Below are 20242 nucleotides of genomic sequence, written 5' to 3'. Positions count from 1 at the left end.
CTTGCTATGCTTTAGTGCATCTGTATTTGTCCAGATTTATGATCATTTCATTTAGATTGATTCCTTGAAGTGAAATTAATAGGTCAAAAAATATGACCACTTTAAAGTTGCTTGATAAATAACACTTGCCAAGTTATTTACCAGAGTGCATTTCCACTCGTGCCAACAGTGGGTGGGAGCCTAGGGACTCATTGCCCCCAGGAGGCACTGAGTGCTGGCACAGCTAATTTGATAAGCAAAAGCTAAAGATGCTGTTTCATTGTACATTTCTTTGATTATCAGTAAAGTTAAACATTTTTTTAATCTACATATTAACTTCTTTATTCCTTTAAAAAAAAACTCTCTACCCTTTTCCTATTGAAGTCTGGTATATTCTTTACAACTTAAAAGAGATCTTTATATACTAAGGATACTGACCCTTTTTCCATTTTATTTGTTGAAAACAGTTTCTTAATTAGTTGTTGGTGCTTATATCTTTATAATTTTTTTGATGTTTACATGTGTTGAATTCACTAATCTTTATTTAGCATTTTAATTTACTATGTAATTTACAATACATCATTTATGATATAAAGCTGTACTAATTTACTATTTTTGATTTTTTAATTGTCAGTTATATCTTCTGTGTGTGAATGTGATTTCTGCCACCATTTTAAAAAGTCTTTTCCCCTTCGATTAAAAAAGAAGGTCTTCTCTCACACAGAAGGAAGTTAAATATATTTAACTGTATGTTTTTTTCTAGTTCTTCTAATGGAATTTTACAACTTCAACTCTGTAATTTATTTGGCATTTAGCTTGGATAATATTTTGAGATAGAAAAACTAACTTGATTTCCCCCCAGTAGATAATCAGTTGACCCAGCAGTATTTTTGTTAAATAAGCCATTATATCACTGCAGAGTTTTGTCATTAACTTCATCATGTGCTTATGTTTTATATAACCTGAGGGTCTGTTTCTATACTTTTGTTTTATTAATCTGTTTTTTATTTACCTTAGAATTATACTCTTAATTACCGTAGCTTTGTAATAGGTTTTATTATTTGAAAAGTTGTGATTCTCCTTCTTATAATTATATAGAATTTATTTTAACCTTTTTATTTTTTTATATAAATTGTAGCATCATCTTGCCAAATTCTTTATTTGACCTCTATTCCCCTTAACCTCTCCCTTCCAACCCTAAAGCAAAAACGAATAAAATAATAACTAAAAGGAAATATAAATAGCTCTGGGGTTTTTGTTGGAATTGTGTAAAACTAACAAAATGATTTAGGCAGAACTGAACTCTTAGTGCCTATCTAGAAAGGTACTTCCCTTTTAAACAAAAGATTCTTAGTTTTTGTTGGATTAGAGTTGGTCATGAGGTGTCCCTGTTTGAGCCCCCAAAATGTTCCAAGGCAGAACCGTGTGACCTATAGCCTGCAAATGGCTAAATGTGGCAAAAGGCTGCCAGCGAATGCCCTCAAGCTAGAATGGTTTTTTACACTTTGAAAGGCTTGTAAAATGAACCAAAGAAGAATATGAGACAGAAAGCTGAAAATATTTACTGTCTGGCTCTTTATAGATAAGGTTGGCTGGGGGCATCACACAGCAAAACACTGGCAAGCAAGCTGAAGGCATTTGGAGTTCACATGTTAATTATGAGAGTCATGGCTTCCCTTTACTTGCTCCTTCTTCAGCACACTGTTGGAAGGGTTTATGTTTGTTTAATGTATTTAAGGTAATCTGATGTGCAGATGTCAGTGAATGTCGACAGGTTCTGTTTCTTCCAACATTTCAAAATGTTTTTTAAAAAGTACCTTGAGTGTGTTGTGAAACTTAAAAAAAATATATTTCTTTTTGAAGGATCATGTAATCATGAGACAACATCTTGTTTTAATGACCTGTCCCCACAGTAGGGATGGCAAGGTCAGCAGCTGCCCATGCACAAACAGGAGGGTGTCCAGCAGTGTCCCTGGATCTGCCCCAGGCTCTAACCCCACCAGTGGTGCTGTTTTATAGACATCTTATCCAGAGAAAGGCCTCTTGTTAATTTGATGTGAACTACTTTATAATCCCATTAACTCCCATCTGTTATGACTGGAAAGAGCTGGCTCCTCCAGGACTGGACACAGAGTGTGGGTCTGGTAGGCTCAGGTGAGCTCAGGTGAGCTCAGGTGAGGAGGGAACCCAGCAGAGGCTTGGATATCCTAAGATCTAGGGAGGAGACATGGGGAAGAGAGATGATTGGAAGAGACAGACAGGGTCTACAGTTTACTGTTACTGGTAAGAAGGGTAGGTTTTATATCCTGGGAGACCTGAAAACGCCGAGGACCAAGGGACTTAGGAGAGATGAGCCAGAAAAATGAATCTGCCTCTGTGCCAGATGCTTTTGTTGTTGCTGTAAGAAGGGCAGGGAGGACCAAGGGAGGCCTTGTTTCAAGTTCAAACAGCCTGAGTCTCACCCATGGATCCAAACTCTAATAATGTTTCAGTAGAGCTTCTCTCCTGTGTCTTGGAAAATATGATTGTTCAGAGTTTGAATTTAGCCTTTTGGCTATTCTGAAAGGAAAACAACCAAAGTTTAAGTCTTCTGCTCCTACGTTTACCTTCTGAAATATAGAAGGTGTTTGCTGGCGGTTTCATAATCTCTTTTTGTTTTTTTTTCCAAGTGTAAGGCCCTGCAGAGTTTGGTTAATAGAATTTACAGCAGGCAAGTCAGGCAAAGACCAGATTTCATGGAAAAGCTTCTAAAGCGAAGTTGTTGGAAATTTAAATTAGATTTGAGTGTGACAGATCGACTACTGAGAAATGGTATAGTGCCTCACTGTTAAATTCTACAGGAATCTGCCTTGAATTAATAGTGTTGTTTTTCTGATGGAGCGGGTACTGATTTTGAGTTTTGAATCCAAGTTTATACATTTTCCAGATGTAATCATTTTACCCAAGTAAATGGAAATATGACTGTATCAGGGACTCAAAACCATTACATTGAGAATGTCTTTAGCAGCAGTTTAGTGACCAGTCAAGAATATTCTAAATTGAACTCTGAGGAGTCTTGGGAAAATTTCCTGCTCATGAAAAGTATGATTTAAAGGAGAAAACAATAAAATTGAAAACATTAGATCGATATCACTCACTCACTCACTCACTCACTCACTCACTCACATATTTCATGAAGTGAGCTGGATACCTGACAATTGCTGTAGGGTGCAATGTGAGATTTTAATGCTAATAAGCAATTTGTTCATTAGAATATCCTTGATGGACATCAGAGATCTTTCATGTGTGTGTCTCTGTCCTTTCCAGCAGGTGACTTGAACACTTGGACTTCTTATGAACAGGCAGGATGGTTCAGTGAGTCCTGTGTGTGGGCTGAGTTGGGGTCTTCGGAGTCTCCTAGCTGTGTGCTATAATAGTTTGGATCCTTCCCAGGGCAGGACTTCATTCCTTTCCAAGTCACTAGAATATATCCATACATATTCCTGAAGAATTGTATCTAAACTCCCTCAGAAAGGAGTTTCTAGGAGATTTGTAAAGGTGTATTTATTTCTTGGGGCTGTAGAGCCTAGTGTCTATCCCGTTCATCACTTTAAATTCAGCTCCCAGCATGGGCCTTGCACATTGTAGATACTCAGTAAATATTTGTTGAGGGAATAAATTGACTATAAATTAAATGTTTTGAGATTGCAATCCTAGTTCTCATGTTTAACCACTCTACAGTGATAGTAATGGGAGCTGACTTTTATTGATTGGTGATTGTACAAGACGTTGTATTGAGAGCTTCCTCTATTATTTTATGTGGTCATCACAGCAAGAAGCACAAAGAGTGTGTTAGTCAGGGTATACCAGATTATGCTTTGGTCACAACCCCGCAGTTTCAGTCCTTTCACTCAGTGGAGCCAGGTCCACTGTAGTGGTTATCCAGGCTGCTTCCATATCAGCATGACTCTGTTATCTTAAGCCAAGGCTGGATAAGAGTAGGGCTGCATTATCATGCATGGGCTTTTCATTGTCCAGATCTGGAAGCCCTATGCCATACATTTGTTCACATTTCACTGGTCAGAACTGGTCACATGACACCATCCAACTGTGCAGGGGTACTGAGAAGTACCATCTTCTGCATGCAGGGAAGGAGAGGAAAACCAGAAGTTGATATACAGTGATAATAGCTATCATCAGTCTATTATACAAATATCCCCATTTTACAGATGATAACACTGAGGCCCAGAGAAGATAGGTTACTTGTTTAAAGTTACACAGCTGGAATATGGCAGAGCAAGGTATTTAGGTGTATTTGTTTTCAAAGCCCATATCCCTTTTTTAAATTAAGTTTTAAATTTTAATTTCAGTATAGTTTACAGTGTTATATTAGTTTCAGGTATATGATATATTGATTCAGCAATTATACACATTACTCATTGCTCATCATGGTAGATGTATTCTTTAATCCCATCATCTCTTTCCCCCATCCCCCAATCCACCTCCCCCCTGGTAACTATCAGTGTGTTCTCTAGAGTTCAGAGTCTATTTCTTGGTTTGTCTCTCTCTCTTTCTTTTCCTTTACTCATTTGTTTTGTTTCTTTTTTTTTTTAATTTTTATTTATTTATGATAGTCACACAGAGAGAGAGAGAGAGAGGCAGAGACACAGGCAGAGGGAGAAGCAGGCTCCATGCACCGGGAGCCGGATGCGGGACTCGATCCCGGGTCTCCAGGATCGCGCCCTGGGCCAAAGGCAGGCGCTAAACCGCTGTGCCACCCAGGGATCCCTGTTTTGTTTCTTAAATTCCACATATGAGTGAAATCATATGATGTCATATGGTATTATCTTTCTCTGACTTATTTTGCTTAGCATTATATCCTGTAGATCCATCTATGTTGTTGTAAATGGGAAGATTTCATCCTTTTTGATAGCTCAATAATAGTCCATTATGTGTGTGTGTGTGTGTATCCCACATCTTCATTATCCACTCATCTATTGATGGATACTTCGATTGCTTCCATAATTTCGCTATTGTATATAATGCTGCAATAAATGTAGGGGTGCATGTATCCTTTTGAATTAGTGTCTTTGTATTTTGGGGGTAAATACCCAGTAGTGCAATTACTGGATTGTAGGGTAGTTCTGGTTTTATCTTTTTGAGGAACCTCCATGCTGTTTTCCACAGTGGCTGCAGCAGTTTGCATTCCCACCAACAGTGCACAAGAGTTCCTTTTTCTCTACATTCTTGACAACATCATTGTTTCTTGTATTTTTGATTTTAGCCATTCTGACAGGTGTGAAGTGATAGCTCATTATAGTTTTGATTTGCATTTCCCTGAGAGTGGTGTTGAGCATCTTTCAAAGCCATACCCTTAACCACCATGCAATACTACCTTTCTTTTCTTTTCTTTTCTTTTTTTTAATACTACCTTTCTTAAAGAAATTTTCTTCTAAAGGAAACTTGACCTTAGTGAGGAGCATAATAAAAGTATTGGATTTGGGGTTTGGGTACCTGGTTTATAGGACTGAGTCCATCACTGACTTTCTTTTATGTGTAGCTAAGCCACTTCTCTGGGTTGATTTCCTCACGTGGGAATAATAATTATTAGGCTGGTGTTATAAAGTAATGTATATAATAGCACCTGCAGAGACATAAGGTACTGTGTAAAGACATGATGATATTACTACTGACACCCACTTTATGCATTGGTCTTAGCAGGTTTTTCACATGTAAGGAGCCTCGAGATTCTTATAAGAAAACCAGTAAACCCCTTAAATAATCTTGGTACATTTAGGTGAATATACTGTATCTACAATATAAAATTAAACTTCATTGGGATAATCTTTTCAGACATTTCATTACACTGAAATGATGCTAAGTTTCAACTAAACTTATTAGCTCTCACCTTCTAACCACCCTTCCCTCATCTTTTTATTATATAAGTTTTCAAAAACTGTTCTTTTAAAAGTGAGTATCCCAAAGAGCATCTGTAGATGGGTATGTCACTGTAAATTCAGGAAACTCTTCTGTGTTTTGCCATCCATTTATGGTGAACATGGAGTGGCTCAAGTCAGAACAGGTGCATGCTGTTTGTGGCCCGAGTAAGAAAAGTAACCCTCTTCCTTTGTAGCTGTGAGAGAAGTGGGAGTCTTTTTTGTCAAATGTGTTAAATCATTGGCACCAGCTCCCTGTCCCCAAAAACTTGGTGTGATGATGTTTTTCTCAATATTCATCTTCTATTTTGAGTATCTCCCAAACTTGATGTTCTATAAAGCCTGTCTCCTCCCCAGCTGCTCCTGGCAGATCTCTGGAATGTGTGGCCCCATTGGGGGTACTTGGAACCTTGCATTGCTTTAGATATGATATAATAGACTTTTACAATCCTTTGACTTCTTGGCAGTGATTTATAGTGCAATGAGTAGTCAGACTAGAAAATAAAAAGTTTTCTGTGGAAATTTGGGAGCCCAATTTCCATTAATTAAAAAAAATACCCAGCATATTTTTCTCAGACCCCATCTCATAGACATGTTTATCCCTCATTGTTTAAAGATAACCCTCCTTAACCAAGGGCAAGCATGGTATGCCTTTCCCCTCCTTTCCCATTTAGACATAAAGCCTGTTATTGTTGATTGTCTTGTAGTTGGTTCTCTTGAAAACGAAATTTTCTTTAAGTAGAACATTTTCATTATAGGATAACAGGCCTCTTTAATTTTGTACTTTTAGAATTGCTAGGAAAACATTTACACTTACTCCCAATTTTCTCTTTTCAGAGTCCTGGACAGACAGGGAGGATTCATTAAGACTATATCATGATGACACATCCCTTTATTGGTGAGCCATAAAAGTTCAGAGAAAGAACACAGAAAGTAGGTACTTATAGTATTAAAAGCCTTCAGCAAATTATGTATATGGTGGTTTTAACTGACCTTGGAAGTTACATAAGTCTTTGTATAAGCTTTTGTATCAGAATACAGTCTATAAAAACAATGGTAATCTATTGAATTTACAAAATAGCTTCCCAGACTCCTGGTTCAGCTCTTTCATAGTGGTGAGCAGTGAATTGACACTGTGTCTCATTTTGAGGAAGGAACCATTTGGTGGTACCTCCTTTCTATTCCTGCTCTTTTCAGTTCACTTACATAAATGCTTCTTGCAGAGATCTCCTAAAACTGTTTAAATCCCCAGGTGGGTCAGTCTTCTGTGCATTTATTAAAAAGATTTTATTTATTTATTCATGAGAGAGAGAGAGAGGCAGAGACACAGGCAGACAGAGAAGCAGGCTGCATGCAAGGAGCCTGATGTGGGACTTGAACCTGGGAATCCAGGATCATACATTGAGCCAAAGGCAGGCACTCAACCGCTGAGCCACCCAGGCGTCCCTCTTCTGTGCATTTAGATTCCATTCAATTGTAATGCATTTCAAGTGCCCGGTCTCTCCTTTATTCTTTTTTTTTTTTTTTTTATTGTTCCCTTTTCAATTCTTCCAGTTTCTTTAACCTTACTTTGGAATACGTTTTTAAGGCTTCTGAGAGCCATAATTAATTAGAACAATGAGCCAAGTGAGATTAAAGATTTTATAGGGCAGAAAGAAAAAGGATGAGTCCAGGATTAGGTTGAGCTCAGAGCTGAGTAGGCATTGCTGGCTGTGACTGCCACTCCTGGCAGCCTCATGACCATATCTTCCCTTCAGGTTTTCCTTGTCTCTCATTCTGGGCTCTGCCTTCTGTAGTAGGGGACACAGGTGGGATAGAAGCTGGTCAGAGTAGGCCTATCAGGAGCTGATGTCTGAGTTGAGACCTGGAGGATGAGGAATGACAGGAAGGACTTTCAGGTAGTGAGGTTGTTTGGCACATGCTAGGAGCTGGGAAGCTATAAATCCCAGTTAGTGCCTGATAGTTGAGGCTGGTTGTACCACTCACCACTAAGCTCCATCCACTGCCTCTTTTGGCCTCCCTGAAGCTGACACTTCCCTTTGTCCTTTGGCTTTAGCAAAGCCACTATCTCTTTCAACCTGAGATTTGGCTCAGATAACCTTGAAGGAAGCTGTTTGACTGGTTCCTCCAGCCAACATCAATTTAATGCCTGCAAGAGGCACAAGTTCTGGTATAGAAGTTAAAAAATAACAGAAAACTGGTCAGGTTAATTTAGAGTAGACTCTTAAATAGTGATGGGTAGCAGAATATGCCATGCCAGAGTGTGCCTTTTTGGAATTTTTATTATGTTTAATTAAAGTGACTTGAGAAACAGCCATTGTAGGAAGGACACCCTAACCCTTCTTTGTACCTCTGCAGACAGAAAATAAATCTCTCACGTGAAAGGTACCCTCCCTGTACCAGGAGAGCATCCTCATCACCAGAGACAGGGAATTTCAGGCTGGGAAGGTTGTATTAAGAGAACTTGTTACTTCTTCACTAACTTACCACCCCAGGCTCAAGCCCCTTTGTCTGGTCAGATTTATTGCTTCCTTGTCAAAAAGGTATGAAAACTGCCTGGTTTGGTCACTTCTTTGAGCATCATATCTTTGGGGTTCTTATACGTACAAAATTAAATTTGGTTTTCTCCTGTTAATCTGTTTTATATCAATGGAATTATTCAAGCAGCCAAAGAACCTAGAAGGGAAGAAGAGAAAAGATTCCCCCCTTCTTCAGTGGGTATAATTCTTAAGCTGCAATTTTCTGCCTCAGATGTAAATGATACTCAGAAATCTTGCAACAGCAGTGACAAACTGATTCCTAGTCATTTGCCCTCCCTCCTTATTACCTTTTAAAAACTTTAGGTTCAGTTTTACAATTGGATTGGCCCTGAAAGGAAGCTGCTTACTACATATGCTACATTAGACTTAATTTGCAGAGAATAATATTAACAGTACCTGTAGGCTTAGTTTCCCATGTATGCATGTGACCGCATAACCATTGTGCTAACATTAAGTTTTAAATGCTTTCATTTTAAATATCAGCCTTTGGGGGGAATAATCAAGACCTAACAGAAGGGAAAATTAGGCTTATGACATTATCATACAAAAAAAGAGAACATTATCATAAAGTGGAAAGAAAACAGTAAAATAAAAATCTTACCAACTGCAGAGGGTGAATAAAAAAGAATGATGGCAGTTATTACTAAATACTAAAATCAACAACTCTAACTTGAGAAAATTAAGGTTTTTCATGGAAAAGAAAGGAGGGGGATTGGTTGCATATCAACTAGAAAAGAGCCTTTAAGGCAGAACAATTTCCTTAAGACATTGTAATGAGAATAGATGACACAAGTAAGTCTTTGCTTTATGTAATGATACATCTGAAACCATTGTCTCAAGGGTTCTGATTAGCCTAGGAGAGCATCCATATGCAAATGGTAGGAAATGATGCATTACATAATCAAGGTAAAAAACGTCATAAAATTTCTGAGATGCCTCTCGCGCTATTCATGTTGAGTAGACACTTCTAGAAGGGTGTTATAAAGCTCTCTCCAAGGTTGGAGAAGGCACTATTGTCTATGCGTATGTGGCACCAGTGAACCTCCACTACTGTGAAGGCTAATTTTGGCCGGATGGTGGTGTTTAGATGCAAAAAATATAATAAACCAATTGTGGGACCTGTCAATACTTTTCAGAGACGAAGACGCGTAGAAAAAAAAAAGATAAGCCCTTCTTTTAAAGTGAACTCAGCTATGCCAGAGTGGTGCTGATTCAGGAGTATTATTTTCTCTGGCGTTCTGGCATCTCTTATATTATCATTTCTGGGAATTCTAAGGAGACTTTAGAAATTGTGTGAGAAGCCTTCTAAAAAGCTAGAGAGGAACAGTATTCTAAAAAGATGAAAAGAAAGGCGGCCTCACAGCTGTTCCCCGCGGCCTGTCCCTTCATGAAGGGACCGCCGTGGCCGTGGAGGCAATGCTGTCCCAGGTGGTGGGTGCCACTGCAGACAAGGAACGTGCACCAGGGAACCCCCAGGCCCGGGTCTCGAACGTGCCGTGGCCTCCACACATGTCGCTCCAACGAATCTCCGCGTCCCCCACCTCAGCTCCTGATAACCACCACTCTACTCTGTTTTCTTTGAGTTCAGTGAGTGTGTCCTTGGAGAAGACAGGACAGCTGTTTCCTCCCTCCCTGTCCTGTTCCTCCTGTCCTGCCCTGCCGGCCACCTCCAGGCACAGGCTGTGTGGGGAACCAGGAAACAAACATGTACTATATATTATCAAAAGCAAAGGAGCACAGCAACTTAATTTAAACACAATTATTTAGATATTTTTGGTACTTAAAACACCTAAAACTTCCAGGGAGGGAGTTCTGACCCCATCGATACCTGATGACCACTACCGAGTGTGAGGCATTCTCATTTATATATGATGCCTGTCTTAGTCAACTCTGGCTACCATAGCAAAATATCACAGACTGGGAGGCTTATTCAACAATTTATTTCTCACAGTTCTGGAGGCTGGAAATCCAAGTGCCAGCGTGATGGGTTTCTGGTGAGGGCTTTCTTCCTGTTATGTCCACTGCCACCTTCTTGCTCTGTCCTCACGTGGTGGAGAGAAAGAGAGTGGGGCATGAGTGCTCTGGAGTCTCTTCACATAAGTGCACTAATTTCATCATGAGGGCCCCACCTTCGTGACCTCATCTAATCCTAATTACCTTCCAAAGCCCCTGTCTCCAAATACATTACTTCAGGAGTTAGAGCTTCAAGATAGGAATTTTGAGTGAATGCAATTCAATCCATACCAATAGCTTTTCAACCAAAGCTATTTTATATGTATAAAAATAACAAAATATATTTTTAGGATTAATAAATATGATATATCCCTGGTACATTTTAATTTTAAGGGGAAATTATTAATTTCCCAGCTTATTTTGTGTTTATTAAGTATCAAACACACAAAAACCAAACTCACAAGTCCTTGGAGGTCCTCCCTTGGCTCTGCCCATAGACCACTAGGCAGTATCTCTGGAGCCCATGCCCCTGCTAAAGGGATTGTGGGGACATGTAGCAGAGCACCAACTCTGGGTCTGGACAGGATTCTGGCTCCTGGGGAGGGGGTAGTGCATCAAAGCTGGGCCCCAGTCCTAGAGAAGCTCTGAATGCCGTGACACTTTGTCCAGATCACAGGGTTGGAACTCCTATCTAGCTCCAGAACCCATTTTTCAAACAGTGTATGTGTTAGTTTTCTTTTTCCCATAGTTAATTTTACTCTTCTTTCCCCCCAGCTTTATTGAGATCTAATTGAAATATAACATTGTGTACGTTTAAGGTAAACAACATGTTGATTTGGTACATCTTCTGTATTTTAAAACCATTTCAGCCATAGCATTAGCAACTACTTCCTTCTCATCACATAATTATCATTCCTTTTTGGTGTTGAGGATATTTTAATGTTCTCTTTTAAATCCAGTCTTAATGAGAAATAATTGACATATATTATTGTGTAAGTTTAAGGTGTACCGCATGGTGGCTTTACCTAACGTATTGTGAAATAATTACCACACTAGGTTCAGCTAATGTCTATCGTCGCATGTAGACACAATAAAAAGCAAAGAGAAAAGAAAAAAAAAACCTTCTTCTTGTGATGAGAACTCTTGGGATGTACAATCTTAACAACTTTCCTGTATGTCATACAGTGGTGCTAATGGCTGGACCTCCAGTCCTCCTCCCCAACCCTCTGCCTCTGGCGACGGTGTATCTCATCTCTTTCTGCAAGCTTGGTTTTTGTTAGTTATTTTAGATTCCACATGTAGATGAGATCATAGAGGGTTTGTCTTTTTCTATCTGACTTTCATCACTTAACATAGTGCCTTCAAGATCCATTCACATTGTCACAAATGGTAGGATTTCCTTATTTTTTTATGGCTGAATAATAGTGTATGTGTGTATTATGTGTGTATACATATATATGAGGTTATCTAAGACCTACTTTTCAGCACCTGGGTGGCTCAGTGGTTGAGCATCTGCATTCAGCTCAGGTCATGATCCTGGGGTCCTGGGATCGAGTCCCACATCAGGCTCCCCTTGGGAAGCCTGCTTCTCCCTCTGCCTGTGTCTCTGCCTCTCTCTGTGTCTCTCATGAATAAATAAATTAAATCTTAAAAAAAAATCTCTTTGCAACATTCAAGTATATGGTACAGTGTTAATAGCTATAATCACTATGCTGTGCATTCGATCCCTAGAACTTGTTAATCTTTTATAACTAGAAGTTTGTACCCTTTGACTAATGATTCTCCACTTCCCCCACCTCAACTCCTGGTAACCACCACTCTACTCTTTGTTTTCTTTGAGTACAGATTTTTTAGGTGATATCGTTCAGTATTTGTCTTTCTCTGTCTGACTTATGTCACTGAGCACAATGTCCTCAAGGTCTAGCCAAGGTGTTGCAAATGGCAGGATTTCTCTCTTTCTCATGGCTGAGTAATATTCCACTATGTATGTACACCATGTCTTTTTTTTCTTCCAAGATTTTATTTAAAATCAAGTTACCTAACATATAGTGTAGTATTGGTTTTGGAGTAGAATTTAGTGACTCATTACTTTTATATAACACCCAGTGCTCATCATATCATTTGCCCTCCTTAATGCCCATCACCCATCTAGCCCATCCTCCCACCCATCTCCCTCCATCAACCCTCAGTTCTCTAGAGTTAAAAGTTTCTCATCGTTTGCCTCCCTCTCTGTTTTTATCTTATTTTTTCTTTCCCTTCCTCTATGTTCCTCTGTTTTGTTTCTTAAATTCCACATTGAGAGTATACCAAATCTTCTTTATCCATTCATCTGTTGACTGACACTTAGGTTGTTTCCTCTTGGCTATTGAGAGTAAGGCTGCAGTGAAAATGTGAGTGCAGATATCTCTACAAGATCCTGATTTCAATTCCTTTGGATATATGCCCAGAAGTGGAATTGCTGGATCATATATGGTAGTTCTATTTTTATTTTTTTTTGAGAAACTTCTATACTGTTTTTGTATGGTGGCTATACCTCTTGCATTTTAACTTGCACTAGGGTACCTTTTTGTCCACAAGCCCACCAACTCTTGTTATTTCTTGTCTTTTTGATGATAGTCATGTAAACAAGTGTGAGGTGATATCTCATTATAGTTTGATGTGCATTTCTCTGATGATTATCCATGTTGAGCACATTTTCATATACCTGTTGGTCATCTTTTCCAACTTCTAAAATTTTATTTTTTAACTGAAGTATAATTAAAATACAGTGTTATATTAGTTTCAGGTGTACAATATATTGATTCAACAATTCTATACATTACTGAGTGCTCACCATGAAAAGTGTAGTCACCATATAATGTTATTATAATATTATTGACCATATTCCCTATGCTGTACTTTTTGTCTCCATGATTTGTTTATTTTATAACTGGAAGTTTGTACATATTAATTCCCTTTATCTATTTCACTCATCTGGCAATCATCAGTTAGTTCTCTTTATTTAAGAGTCTGTATATAATACTCCCACATTTTCTGTTGGCCAATTGGATGTCTTTGGAAAACTGTCTGTTGAGCTCCTCTGCCCACTTAAAAAAATGGATTGTTTTTTTGTTATTGAGTTGTATAAGTTCTGTATATTAAGTCCTTATCAGGTGTATGATTTGTGAATATATTCTCCCATGTGGTAGGTTGCCTTTTCATTTTGTTGATGATTCCTGTGATACGCAGAAGCTTTTTAGTTTGATGTAATCCCACTTATTTATTTTTGCTTTTGTCACTGGTGCTTTTGGTGTCATATCCAGGAAATTGCTGCCATGACAAATATCAAGGAGCTTTTTCTTCTCTGTTTTCATTTAAGAGTTTTATGGTTTGGGTCTTAAATTTAAGTCTTTAGTCTATTTCAGATTCTTTTTATGAATAGTGTAAGAGAGGGATCTAATTTCATTCTTCTGCATGTGGTTATTCAGTTTTCCCAGTACCATCTATGAAGAGACTATCCTTTCTTCCAATGAGTATTTATGTTTCCCTTGGTAAATATTGATTGTTTATGTGTCTATTTATTTCTGAGCTCTCTGTTCTGTTGGTCTATTTTTATGTCAGTGCCATACTGTTTGATGACTATAGCCATAAAAATATAATTTGAAATCAAGAAGTGTGATGGTTCCAGCTTAGTTCTTTCTCAGGATTTCTTTGATTATTTGGAGTTTTTTGCTACATACAAATTTTAGGCTATTTTTTCGATTTCTTTGAAAAATGCCTTTGGACTTCTGATAAGGATTGCATTGAACCTTTAGATGGCTTTGGTAATAGGGGACATATTAACAGTACTAATTCTTTCTATCCATGAACATGGGATATCTTTCAATTTGTGCGTTCTTCATTTGCTTTCAGCAAAGTCTTATAGTTCTGTGTTACAGATCATTCACTTGCTTGGTTAAATTTATTCCTAAGTATTTTATTGTTTTTGATACTATTGTCAATGGGATTGTTTTTCTTTCTTTCTTTTTCAGATATTTTGTGGTTAGTATATAAAAATGCAACTATTTTCTATATGTTGATTTTGTATCCTTCACTTTACTGAATTCACTTGGTAGTTTTAGCAATATTTTGATGGAGTCTTTAGGATTTTCTATAAGATCATGTCATCTGTAAACAAAGACAGTTTTACTTCTTCATTTCCTATTTGGGTGACTTTTATTTCTTTTCCTTGCCTGAATGCTCTGGCTATGACTTCCAGGACTGTGTTAAATAGGGGTACCGAGAGTGGGCACCTTTTTCTTATTCCTGATCTCAGAGGAAAAGCTTTCAGCCTTTTACCATTGAGTATGGTGCTGACTATGGGCTTTTTATATATGGCCTTTTATTGTATTAATGTGTGTTCTTTCTATACCCAATTTTTCAAGGTGTTTTTTTTTATCATAAAAGGGTGTTGTATTCTGTCAAATGCTTTTTCTGCATCTATTGAGATGATCATATGGTTTTTATCTTTTGTTCTATTTCTGTCATGTATCACATTGATTTGTATGTGTTGAACCACCCTGGCATCCCAGAGATATGATCATGGTGTATATTAGTTTTCTAAGGCTACCACAACAAATTACCACAGACTGAGTGGCTTAAAACAGCAGAAATATATTGTCTCACAAATCTGCAGATTAGAAGTTTGAAAGGTATTAACACTACCATACTTCCTCCACAACCTGTAAATGAATGATATTCTTTCCCACTACCCAGCTTCTAGTGGTAGCTGTTGATTTTGTAGCTTCATCTCTGTAATCTCTTTTTCTGTCATCACATTTTTTCCACTGTGTGTTCACATCATCTTCTTATAAGGACTCCAGCTGTATTGGATTAGGGACCTACCCTACTCCAATATGACCTTATTGAATCTGCAAAGACCCTATTTCTAAATAAGGTCACATTCTGAGGCTTTCAGCTTAGGATTTCAACATATTTTTTGGGGGGAACACAATTCAACCCATAACAGAGTGCTAGAAAATTTTCCAGTTTTGATGTGGATGAGAGTAGTACGTTTATCAAGTTGTAGGGTGAAAAAGGAAAGGAATGGATTACAAAAAAAATCGTCTAGTTACTTGTATATTTAAACATCTGCAATTTGCTTGTCCAGGAGACTCCACAACACGATTAGTAAGGGTATTTGGCTCAGCTGGAGAAGACACCTTCACTGTAGTAATGATAATCAAGTATATCATCTGAGCCAGATGTCCCTCCTGGAAAATTTTAAGAAGTTATGCTATATTTCACTTTTACTAGCTCCCCAAGTCCCCTTTAAAGATTTCAGTAGAATGCATAGTTACTTTGCTTATTAGGTTGATAGCAAAACAACGGGGAGAATTTTCTTAGTAGTTCTGGGGTGTGCGTGTTTCAGCTTTTGCTTGAATTTACACTAGAGGATGTTTCCATATAAAATATGAGGATACCCAGTGTGAATTCTGGTACATAGCCAGTTGTAAGTAACAGAAGTATTTGATTGTATACTCCAAAATGCAGGAATAAAAACACAAAAAAGGTAGTCTAAATGTTATGCTTATTCCTGACAGATGCTTTTTTGATACTTTTCTTAAATGCTTTGCCATTCGGTTTGGAAAAATTTTCAGACATCCTTGCCAGCTAATTATGGACTATTTCCAAGGCTTTGAGGAGCTGCTATAAACAACAGGTCCAGGATTGAGGAGAAAGCACTTGTTTAATGTGGTTATATCTTGTTTGTTAAGAATGGGAACATAAAACGGGCCATTTAAAATTTTTAGATACTTGCTAATATTTTTCAAGGTAGTTGTGTTATGTGACTTTTGATTATGTTATGTTTCCTCAACAGAAGTGCATAAGTAAAATTCACATGTTTGCAAAAATTATGAAACTGACTTATTTTTCTTCAAGAATTTTGTTTCGCACTTTATTGCCTGAATCTTTATAAAGTTAATGAACACCATTATATAAACATGCAGGTGTGAAATGCTGCTTTGAAATAAATATAGTAAGAAAGTATCACTTTTTGGAAGTTCAAGCCATAGCAGGTGTAATAGTAGACAGTAGAGACTTTCTGCTCATAATTCTGTTGCTCCAGTTTCCATAAAAGTGTTGGAACATCTGGATAAGCTATAGAAGAAGAAGAAACCCAGACCTCCTTCCCTCCCCTATCCATGACTTTTAGTGGCTTAGAAATGGAACAAAACAATTTAAGAGTGTATAATGTTTATTTAAATATGAGAAGAACTTTGTGAAACAAAGCCAAATTCAGCTATGTCAAAACAAATGCTTTTATGTGGTTAGTCATCAATTAAAGACAATTATTTTCCCTATGTTTCCCTCTTGCCTTTGAAGGGACAAATTTTGCTTTGGCTTTTTCAAGCTCAAGTACCAAGTAATATGAACCCTGCCTTTAGCAATAGGGATTAATTGTTTTAAATAATTTTTTTTTTCTCCTAACAGATACTTCTTGTTTGATTGGAATTTCTGAGAATGACAGTTGTGGGCTGAATAATGGCTGATTATTATGTATTTTATTAGGACTTGCTTTTTACTTTAGAGAGCTGATCAGTATGCTTTAAAAAATATACATGTTGGGTTATAACAATGGTGAGACATCACTGCATACATATTAAAATGGGTGAAATCTAAAACTGTGACAATACCAAATGCTGGTGAGGACATGAGCAATAAGAACTGCCATTCATTACTGCTGGAAATGCAAAATGGTGCAGCCACTTCAGAAGGCAATTTGCAGTGTCTTGCAAAGCTAAACATTGAATTCTCACCATATGATCCAGCAATCATGTTCCTAAATGAGTTGAAAACTATGTCCACACGAAAACCTGCACATAAATATTTGTGGCACTTTTATTCATAATTGCCAAAATTGGAAGGAACCAAAATGTCTTTCAGTAGTGAAAGGATAAGTAATCTGATTGGAAAGCCAGTGACCGCCATCAGGCCGCTACTGGCTGGATGGGAAGAGCCCTCCAGGGGCGTTGCTCTGTGTGGCTTGCATTGGGCTGTTCCGGTTCCTTTTTGAAATCTCCAGGAGGTTGCACTTATCAGCTCCCCAAGCCTCTTTCCATGCCTGACGTCTTGGGCAGCTCAACTTCTCATCTATAAAATGGGAGTCATCACACACTCTTTCTTTAGTTTCTTTTAATTCAATGTACCATACCCCACAGGGATGTTGTAAGTAGAATGATGGTGAGAAATATAGCTTAACTTCCTAGAGAAAACGGAGTTACTTTTTTTAAAAAAGATTTTATTTATTTATTCATGAGAGACACACTCACATAGAGGCAGAGACAGAGGCAGAGGGAGAAGCAGGCTCCCTGCGTGGAGCCCAACGTGGGACTTGATCCCAGGACCCTAGGATCACTACCTGAGCTAAAGGCAGATGCTCAACCACTGAGCCACCAAGGCATCCCAGGAAACTGAGTTCCTTAAAAGAAGATAATAATAGAGATGAGTGGGGATGGAGCTGATGTAGAATCAAGTTAGTAGCATTTTGAGGGATAGATACTTTTACAGCTGGAAGGTGCTATACTCAATTACTTGATCCAGTTTTAGGGCAGTAGTCAGGGAATTCTCAAAGCTTGATTAGCATTGTGTGTAATATAGTGGAAAGATCTGGCTGGCGAAGCTGGAGACACCCAGGTTTGTCCCTCTCTGGGCAGCTGATGAGTCTTCTGTGGGACTCAGCCTCTCTGACCCTCAGTTTGTGCTTCTATGAAATGAGAATGACCACACCTGCTTTAATAATTAGTTCATTTAATAAATGAAAACAGCTAAAATGTGCAAAGTGCCCTTCATGGGGCCTGGCACTGGGTAGGCTGCTCTGTCTGCCAGGTTTAATATTTAGTGGAATGAACTGCCAGTTTCATCCTATCCTTCTTGAAGGTCTCAGAAGAAACAGTCAGCTGCCCTCTAATCTGTCCTACTTTTATCCCTCTTCAAATGGTCAGGAAAACATTTTTTAATATCAAATTAAATCTTCTTGTTTTTCAGTTTAAGTCTCCTTTCCTTTGTCTTATATCCTCCGGACATTCTCTCCCAAGCCTTTATAAAGCTGATGATTAAACTACCTTCCTGACTTCCTCTAGATTAAGTAACTTCAATTACTCTGACCTATTCTAACAGGAGCTGTTTACTATTTCTTTGAAAATGTTTCTTCCCTTGCTCCAGGTTCTCCTCAGTCTTTTAGAAATACACTATCAGGGGGCACCTGGGTGACTCAGTGGTTGAGTGTCTTGCCTTTGGCTCAGGGCATGATCCTGGGATCTGGGATAGAGTCCTGCATCGTGCACCCTACAGAAAGCCTGCTTCGCCCTCTGCCTGTGTCTCTGCTTCTCTCTCTGTGTCTCTCATGAATAAATAAATGTAGTCTTGAAAAAAAAAATACACTATCAAAACAGCTGTGTTTTCCTAGGGGACTGACATCCAGGGAGGTGCCAGGAATACCCCTTCTCTGAAGCCTTGGATGTCTTGTTCATTTCATTTTGTCTTTTGGCATTCTTTTTCTTTTCCTCTATATCATTGCTTCCCATTTTGACTTTTTCTTTGTCCTGCTTTCCTTTTTCTTAAAAAGCATTGCCTATTGGCTAACATTGATATCACTGAAAGTGGAATTCCTGAGTTTGAGTCCCACCTCTGTTACTCACCCACTGTGTCCTTGCCCAGATTACTTCACTTTTCTGAAACTCAGTTTTCTCCTCTGTAAAATGGGATGAATGAAGTATCCACTGCAAAGATTTAAGTATAAAATATTCATATAAATATATAAAGTTCTCAGGACAGTATGGCTACCCAGAGTATTCAGTGAATATCAACTATTTTTAAACCTAGTTTGAAAGCAGTTAGGCTTACAAGATGTTGAAAAACTGGTACAGAGAGTTTCCATGTACCCTTCCCCCAGATTCATACAATGATATCTACCATAATTAAGATACTTTATCACAAGTGGAAAATTGCCATTGATGTAACACTATAAACTGAATGATAGACCTTATTCAGATTCACCAGTTTTGTTTTGCTTTTTAAAAATATGTTCATGTGTACTGTGTATCATTCTATGAAACTTTATTGCATGTCTATATTCATGGAACCTCTACGTCAGGATACAGCATTGGTCCATTTCCACAAAGGCTATCTCTTTAGAGTCATACCTCTAGTCTTGGCAACCACTGATTTGTTCTCCATCACCTTTTTGAAAATGTCATACAAGTGGAATCATACCTTTTGAGACTGGTCTTTTTCACTCAATATAATGAATGACCTTGAGATCCATCCAAGATGTTCCTGCATCGGCTGTTGTTCCTTTTTATCACCAATTAGTATTCCATTGCTTGGGGGTACCACAGTTTGTTTTCCTGTTTACTCCTTAAAGGACATTTGGGGTGTTGTCAAACTTTTGGCTATTACAAATAAAGCTGCTATAAAAAATCATGCATTTTTGGGTGGGCATATTTTCATTTCTCAAAGGATAAATACCTGAAAGTGTGATTGCTGAGTCATTATTAAGTATATGTTTAACTTTTATAAAACTGTCAAACTGTTTTACATTCCTACTGGCAATGTGTAAGAGGTTTAGTTTCTTCAGCATCCTTGCCAGAAGTTGCAATTATCACTTTTTTTTTTATGTTTGCCATTCTAAAGATGTGAAATGGTTTCTCACTGGGGCTTTAATTTGATTTTCTCTAATGGTAATGATATTGAACATCTCATGAACTCAACTGCCTTCCATATATTCTATTTTGAAGGTCTGTTCAAGTCTCTGCCCATTTTTAAAATTCTTTTTTTTTACTATTGAGTTTAAAAAGTCTTTCATCCATATTATATTTAGAATATAAGTCATTT

At 37.9% G+C, this 20242-nt stretch overlaps 1 protein-coding gene across 16 annotated transcripts in view; it reads left to right on the top strand.

Annotated features, from left to right (window-relative positions):
• The window catches only part of CSGALNACT1 (chondroitin sulfate N-acetylgalactosaminyltransferase 1), a 327304-nt gene that overhangs the window by 112787 nt on the left and 194275 nt on the right, over positions 1 to 20242 (top strand). For 10 of the 16 annotated variants that reach the window (XM_038559866.1, XM_038559871.1, XM_038559867.1 and 7 more), the window contains one exon: positions 6732 to 6827. The exons of 4 other annotated variants lie outside the window; for them this stretch is intronic. The gene's annotated coding sequence lies outside the window, so the exon portion shown is untranslated. The remainder of the gene's footprint in view (positions 1 to 6731; positions 6828 to 20242) is intronic. 2 more of the 16 variants (XM_038559884.1, XM_038559876.1) reach the window with 1 other exon arrangement.

This window comes from Canis lupus, chromosome 16 (assembly GCF_011100685.1).
Source record: "Canis lupus familiaris isolate Mischka breed German Shepherd chromosome 16, alternate assembly UU_Cfam_GSD_1.0, whole genome shotgun sequence".
Taxonomy (NCBI): Eukaryota; Metazoa; Chordata; class Mammalia; order Carnivora; family Canidae; genus Canis; species Canis lupus.
The sequence above is the reverse complement of the archived record's forward strand: the minus strand, read 5'-3'. Positions and strand labels throughout refer to the sequence as shown.